Here is an 8,473-nt window from a genome sequence, read left to right on the forward strand (position 1 = left end):
TACAATACCTCACGGTGATTCCCGGAGGCTAAACAGGAAAAAATCGTATAATATAATCGAATGAATCGTTCGTGCACTGCGCGCAGCTGCCCGGCGTACCCATGATCCGCTCTACGCAATAGCAGCTAAAATAAAAATGTGAGCACGTGCATCAAACAAACAAACCCACGCTCCAACCTTTTTTATGGGAAAAAAGATTTAATGCTGTTCAAATTCAACACAAAAAATTTAATTGTTGGAATCAATTGTTAGTACTCACTTACTACTTCATTATGATCAACTAAAAACTTGTTTTTTTCCTAATGTGTTCGTTATAGTCTATTCAACTAGTAAACAATAAGCTACCTCTCCAAAGTCCAATGAAATAAGGGTGATATATATGATAATTAAACTGAGGTGTAGCTTTATACAGACTCAGGTCAACCATTCCTGAGACGTGTGGTTAATTGAACCCCAACCACCAAAGCACACCGGTATGTATTATCTACTATTCACATCCGACTAAAAACAATTAAATTTTATTAGGATTTGAATCTCCAAATTTTCGACTTCGAAATCGACTTTCGAAATTGTTAAAGAACTGAATTGCGTCGACGAGTTAACCACTAGACCAGCCCGGTGGGCTACTCATGAAATAAATTATTTCAAACAAATTTAGACAAAATTAATTTTATCGACTGAGGATTGGGCACACTATGGATTCACCCATGCCCATCTGCTTGGCTTTTCTCGATCTTACATACATATGTAATGTAATGGACCGATTATAAACAATTTTCCCCTAGACTGTGAAAATTCACAGATAATCGTCACCAATTAAATCACAATACGAGAGGACAACCACAAGACGATGCTAAATTTATACGGTAATAAAATGATGAACTTAATTTAACAAATTTTAATAGGCATAACGGCCAATGTGAAATAATATTGCTTATAATTTTCTTTTGTTCAATTATTAGTTTGTTTAATATTCAACGTTTTTTAAGTGTAGACTTTAAATATTAGTTATTTATAAACAATTTTCTGTAAGTCGCTAATAACTCTGTTGGTACGACTATGAATAAAAGAACAGAATAAACATCTTTTTAATTAGTTTTAAGACATTTAATAAATTGTTTATTTTGTTGTTTTTTTAATTTTGTTTTGTAATATTGAGAATTTTATTTCGTTTAATACATCATTAAAATCTGTTACAATTTGTTTTTAATAAACTTCCAAATTCTTAACGTTTATATTTAGTTTCCGTACTCTACTCATACCACTTTACTCAGAATCAAATTCTCTATAAATTTTATTTAAATTTTTTATGTATGTATTTATTATCCATTTAACATAGTTATTTTATGCCAAACATAAAAGTTTGTGTTCGACCCAATATTTTTTCTTTTACCCCGGATTTCTCGAAAACTAATGTAAAAACACACTTATATTTTTTACAATTTTTTTCTTCATTTTGGGTGCTCCAATACTCAAGGGGAGGCATTCGGGTAAAATTAATTTTAATAAAATAATTCCTAAGTGGTGATAATAAATTTAAAGAAAGAAATTTTTAAATTGTTTACAAAATACAAAGATACAACCGTAATTCTAATTAAAAAAAGATGACATTTTTTAGGAAGGGGTGAAAATCTTTGGCTGATTTTTTTTTTCAAGAAATACTAAAGAGTAAGGGCTATAAAAAAATTAAGATTTTTACATTTGCAACTTGCCAGATGGATTTAAATTTAAAATAAAAAAAAAAATTTGTTACCACAGACCCCATTGAGTGGGATAATCAAAACCGTTTATGGAATGGAATGCAAAGTTGGCGGGAGTTTATTTCTCCCTACTTATCGCAGAACCTGGACAGAGTCCCTTGCTGCTGGATGATTCTAATCGGGCTTGTTTTTTTTATAAAGGGTTATTTTAACTGGCGGGTCTAATTTTTTAAGTTTTGTTTATTATTCAGTGATTTTAAGACGGATTTAGTTGCATTCCAATCCGTTGTTGAACCAGCGTTATCGAACCCATTTTATGGGCCGACCGCGGAAGGCTAGGCTTAGAAGCCTGTCCTCCCGACGTAATTCCCCTTCAGACCGTCCACTGAAGTCCTTTCGGTGCTAACGCTTCATAGGCTAGCAGGAATACGCCACAACGGGGCACTAACTTTATGGAGGGAGCAATGCGTCCCCTTTTCCGGAGGAGTCGCAATTGCTGATTTGTGTTAATTTTTATTGTAAGTTTTAGAGGAAGGGTTATATAGAAGGTCTTCATCCGCTTCTGCTATGGCTAAAACCGTTTATACTGGTTTGAAGGCCTATTGATGTAGAAAGTACAGATGCAAAAATAACTCCCATTAATTCCTTTTCTGAAGCAAGATAAAGCTAAAAAAAGAAAAAAAATATATGGCCATTTTTCGTGAGGGGGTGAATATACGTATTACATAAACTCTTTTGTTAACTTATGATCTTGATTAAAAAAACCATTTTGTTAAAGTACACCTGTAGAGATTTGAAGTTTTATTTTGGCAATAACACCACCACCGACCCTTTTTTTAAATTTTTGCAAAAATTTAATATATTCTTACCCCCGAAGGTTCTTCTTTACTTTGTCTAACCGTTTTAATTTATGTTCACATTTTTACCGTTATTAATTCTGACAGAACACATATTCGAATTTTTCAGTAATATTTTATGGAGCACAAATTTATAAGCGTCGTAAAAAAATCAGATAACTTACAGTAACGATAGGTTATAGAAACAAAACCCATCGGGTTGATCTAGTGGTGAACGCGTCTTCCCAAATCAGCTGATTTGGAAGTCGAGAGTTCCAGCGTTCAAGTCCTAGTAAAGTCAGTTATTTTTACACGAATTTGAATACTTTGGTGGTTGGGTTTCAATTAACCACACATCTCAGGAACGGTCGAACTGAGACTGTACAAGACTACACTTCATTTACACTCATACATATGATCCTTATTCATCCTATTATCTGAAAGGTAATTACCGGAGGCTAAACAGGAAAAAAGAAGGTTATAGTAACATATCCATTTTGTTATCGTTAACAAAATCGTTTCGCTGCCACAACGAACCCTTAGTTACCGAAATGTTATCCGTATGTAAACAAAGAAGAAATATGTTTACACAATGTCCGCCATATTTGGTTTAGAAAGATATTAAACAATGTGCGTTAGATTGGATTTAAAACGATAGTGTTAAATCAGAACCAAAGCTGTGTGCAAAATTTCACCTCGATCGGATAACGGGAAGTGTCCAATTTCAATTACTAAATTTACATATATATCTTTTCTTTTTTTTTTTTTTTTTTAATGTCATCTTAAAGCACAAAACAAAACAAAAAATCAACTTTAAGATTTTTTTACCAATATATATTATACTTACCCTGTTTTAGCTATAGAAGCATATTCCGCTATAGCTGAGAAAAAAAAAATTAAATTTTTTAAAATAATAATTCACGGTTAAGAATCAGTTATCACCGGTTTTTGGTTACATAACAAATAATAATTATTAAATTTTTTTAGAATTTATTACCTTAATAATTGGATTGTAAACATATGAAAAATAAATTTTAATGTCGTATTCGTGTGGAAGCACTTCATACTGCAACTTGGATAAACATCATCTCTTTTAACATTCATTTATTCATGGCTTCTTTTATTATTCGAATTATTTGCTTATTCCTTTTTAAATAATGTATTTAATGGTTTTAATGCAATGCGGACTATATTTTGCTTTTTTTGGCATATAAATTCAACGTAGATTATGAACGTAGTTTTCTTTACTTCGAATTGCATTTTGTATGGAAAAGTCCTTTTTCTTGTATTCGTTATGTCGTAATAATTAAAAAAAAAAAAATTAAATACCAAATATAATTTATATATATATATTTCTTATAATTTTGATATCTACTAGCAATGAATTGCGTTACGAAAAGACTTTTGTTAAGCTCTAGGTTTTTTCTTTTTTTGTAAAGAATTCACGTGATAAAGATAAATAAATAACGTCTATCGGTTCATCATTCAAATATTAATTAACACAATGGAAATTGTGATGATTATAAATAATAATAATCGAAAAAGATACTAGGAAACGGAGATACATATTTACTCATAAAAACGCTGACAAACTATTCACTGATTTATTAAAAATTAAGATGGGAAAACTATCGTGCTTAATCTGGTTTGATTACTTTCCAGTACGATGAGAACGAATGCGATATAAAGTTTTCAAAAATAAAAATTTCCTACTTTAAGGTACGCTTTTTAAAATTCTACTAAAGATCTTGTCGAAAAAATATTTTTTAAACGTCTCAGTATTTTTTGGAAAACCTCTTGAATTTAAAAATCAAAATCTGTACAGTTAGAACTGCAACTAAACGTTTAAAAAATTAAATATGTCATCTTAATCTTGTGTTCATCCTTATAAATACAATTTCTGCTAAAAAGAAGTTGGCCACTTAATAAAAAGACGATTTCGTTATTTTATTTTGTTTCCACATTCCAACTTGCAGCATCATAACGAAACAAGCTTCTAACTTGCTCCGCTAAAACTTTTTTCTAGCTTAACTTGAGCGTAACTCAAGAATGACCCGACCAATCTTTATCAAATTTTCACATACACAACTTCAGGTACACTACTACTATAGCATATATCTTTTTTTCGTTTAATGTCCGAGACCGCCGTTAGGTATTGCTTCAAAGGATGAGATGAATGATTTGTAGCGCTTATGAAAATGCCATGCCTAACCGGGATTCGAACCCGGGACCTCCGGATGAAAGACCGAGACGCTACCACTCGCGCCACGAGGCCGGCATACTATAGCATATGTAATTTTTAATGAAACTGATCTAGTAGTTCTGGAAATTTTCGAGCTACAAAATTTTATACATAGGTCTAAAAATTAATAAATATATAAGGAAACCACAATTTTAAGCGAATGTATCTTCGTACTCCTCATAACTAAAAAAGTAAAAAAATTCATTTTAGCCCCCTCCCCCAAAGTTAAAAGTTAATTACACGAAGTAATTATTTCTTTTTAAGAAACTACAATTTAATCAAAATAAAATGTTATTTAATTTTCACAAAATAAACTATTGTGAAAATCAAATAGCATATTTCGTTTAATTTCTTTTTATTACGATGGATTTTCATGAAGTAACTTCATGTATCGATTATTTTACTACAAGTTAACAAAACGATCGCACGTACTGACGAGAGATACATTTTTTTAGCGTGTGAAAAATATCAAGCCCGATTGTGATTCGAATCAAATACCTACTTTGAATGAAAGGCAGAGACCCTAACAAACCGCCACACAGGTCGCGAAATGATAGCTACTTTTATTTTTTTTTTAAATTGCTAGAAATCCAGTATACTTTTATTTTTGTCCTAAAAATCTTCCCTATAATACATCATGAGATAGACGTAAAAACACAAAAAAAAGCTTTTGAGTAAAGTTAAATAAAGAGTTTTAAATCATATAATTTACAGAGTTATTAATATTTTTTTATGATTAAACGATAAAAAGAATTACAAAAAGAACTCGTACAATTCAATACACAAAAAAACATTTCACATAAAGATCATCTGAAAAATTCTAATTGCAAATTGCGCAATATTTTTATGATAACGGCTATTATTATTGTTATTATAATTATTATTATTACTAGCTGAGTACGTGTCCGTCTTCACTCTGGTTATTCTTCACCACCATTCATTGCTATGTACAGTTGTTCCATATCTTTCCATGCGTAGAAAAAATAAATTTTTTAATGAAGGCCAAGGTGAATCAGAAAAAGAAACAAAACATAAATCATCCAGCACAGCTGGAGTATGCTTTTCATAAAAAAAAATCTGATGTGGACACCACATAGCTTCCTTGTACGCCTATTAAATTAAATTACACGTACACATTTTTTTAAAATGAAAAGTACATAAAATTTTATTTCACTAATAACTTCTGATTTTTTCATGTTTTTTTTTTATTGTTATTATTGAATTTATTATTTATTGTAAATCTTTTTTTACAATCCAGAGGTTAATTATTAATAAATCAATATTTTAAATTAAAAAAAAAATTAAATATTTATGTATGAAGTCTGATTCGAACCGATGTGCCTTCCTCTTGTAAGAACCAAATATTTCATTAATTATATTTAATTAATGAAATATTTGGATCTTACAAGGGGAAGGCACATTGTAAAAAAAATTTAACAATAAAAAATAAATAATAAATTAATAATAATAATACAAAAAAAATATGAAAAAAAAATCAGAACTTATTAGTAAAATAAAATTTTTCGTAATTTTCATTTTCATTAAAAAAGTACAATCACAGGTTAATTATTAATAAATCAATATATTTAAATTTAAAAAAAAGTTTAAAAAAATATGTATGTATATGAAGTCGAATTCGAATCAATGTGTGTATGGTTACAGTTCAACAAGTTCTCACTTACACCTCATATCTATTTGGGCGACGTGAAACAAAATTAATATGTAAACTAATAGAAAATGTTAAAAAATTTATAGGGCCATATTTTTCTGTGTAACTGTCCAGTTTATTATAGAATTGGAGGATCGTATCTCACTTTCAAATGAAATAAGTTTAAATGAAGTGCAGAAAAAAAAATGTAAATGTAATTTAGTCGTATATGGAAGTCATGTGATGTCCACATCAGATTTTTAATAAAATAATTATAAGAACGTTCGAAAAACAATTTTTTTTTCTTTGAAAAATGTACGAATCACTTGAAAAATACGATTTTCTTGAAGAATCATAAAAATTCTGAATGGAATTATATTTCAAGTGCGGTTCAAACGTGTGTTCAGCAACCAGCATTTACAGATTAATTAGTTTTCGTGTAAACAGTGCATTAGATTTGATTCTACCAGGACTAGGCTAAGTAATATCCTTGTCGTTACTTCACTGATGATATTAAGCAACGACATTATGGACAGCTTAGCTGCAGGAGAGAGTCATCAGAGGGCTTGGAGATATTCGTAGTCGTGGATCAGTATACAGTGGCATCTTCTGCCTTCTTTAATGTACTTCCATTTAATCAAATTTGTTTTGAATCTCGTCACGCGTATTCATATGCAATATAAAGTTCCCCAGGTAGTTGTGAAACCGGGCAGAGATTTTTCTGTAACGTCATGAAAGGTTCGATTTTTCCTCATTTCTAGTTTTTATTCCTAAGGAAACACAAGACGTTCTGATGAACGAAAAAGCTTTTTCTCGATTTCAGGCAATTTTTTGCTCTTCAAGACCAAATAGAGGATGACGAGGATCTGAATACTGCCTTTTTTACTCGTCGTCTGATGCTACACCGATTCAAATTTGTAGTGCGGCGATTCCAACAAAAAGAAAGATAATCATTTAAGCGTCGGTCTAAGACATCTGGAAACGATCCGAGCCGTCTTACTAATTGTCCTCACACCCACTTGTTTCCTGTAGCCGATATTTTCCGCATGGCCTGCGTATTCCTCGGCTGAGAGGCAGAGAGACATGGCTGAGGTTCGGAGGACGCCCGGCTGGGCAGTTTATTTACAGACTGATACATTATAAATTTTTTTCAAATTTTATACCCTCAAAATTTATAGAAATGAATCCAGTTATCTGTTTGAGATCAATTACAAACAAATTAACTTTATAATTCTGGAATCGGTAGCGATGATAGAAAGACATCAACCCGGGATAGCTTTCTTTAAATGAGTTTTTCAAAAATTATGGATGATTTTTTCAAATTGTGGGCTTTAAATCTGTAATGGAAAACGTGTCTAGTTTTACGACGTACCCCCAAGTCCCAAAAATTTAAATTTAATATTAAAAAAACATTCGGAGATGGAAATAAAAATGTTCTAAGCTACTTTTAACCTGAAAAAGAAGACAGATAATTTATATAACTAATCTTGCCATATGGTATTAAAATGTAAAAATATATATACGTTAACCGTACTTCATGTAACTACTCTGTTAAATGTAAGCGTAATACAAACCTCCTCCATTTTGGTAAGCAAGATAAGGAAAACGCCAAACATTTCCGATACCGACTGATAATCCGACACATGAAAGAAGAAATTCCCATCTGGATCCCCATGAGCCGCGTTCAGCAACAGCTGCCAATAACGGCCGGCGAATGGCAGCATCGATACCACGATCGAAGTTCGATTCACGTCGAGCGACGATATGAGCACTGAATGGACGTTGGTGAAGACGTTCTCGATCACGTTCACGTTCTTTGTCACGTAGTCAACCGCCACGGCCGTTATTTTTTCCTATCCCCGGCCCGCCGGCGGTTTGGTTGTGATCTGAAAAAACACAGAAACAATTTGAAAATTATATCGAAACAATAATAAAATACTAAAATTATTTTTTCAGGAAATATAGGTAACGAACTACAGGGTGTCCCATATAAAACGCAACCCATCAATCACTCATCCATGATATTTCAAAAGTCAAGCTTACTCCC

At 31.4% G+C, this 8,473-nt stretch overlaps 1 pseudogene; it reads right to left on the bottom strand.

The window, feature by feature from the left end:
• Positions 1-8,272, bottom strand: part of LOC142319844 (facilitated trehalose transporter Tret1-like) — an 84,808-nt pseudogene extending 76,536 nt beyond the window's left edge.
• Between the last annotated feature and the right edge of the window lie 201 nt (positions 8,273-8,473).

This window comes from Lycorma delicatula, chromosome 2, assembly GCF_047948215.1.
Source record: "Lycorma delicatula isolate Av1 chromosome 2, ASM4794821v1, whole genome shotgun sequence".
NCBI lineage: Eukaryota > Metazoa > Arthropoda > Insecta > Hemiptera > Fulgoridae > Lycorma > Lycorma delicatula.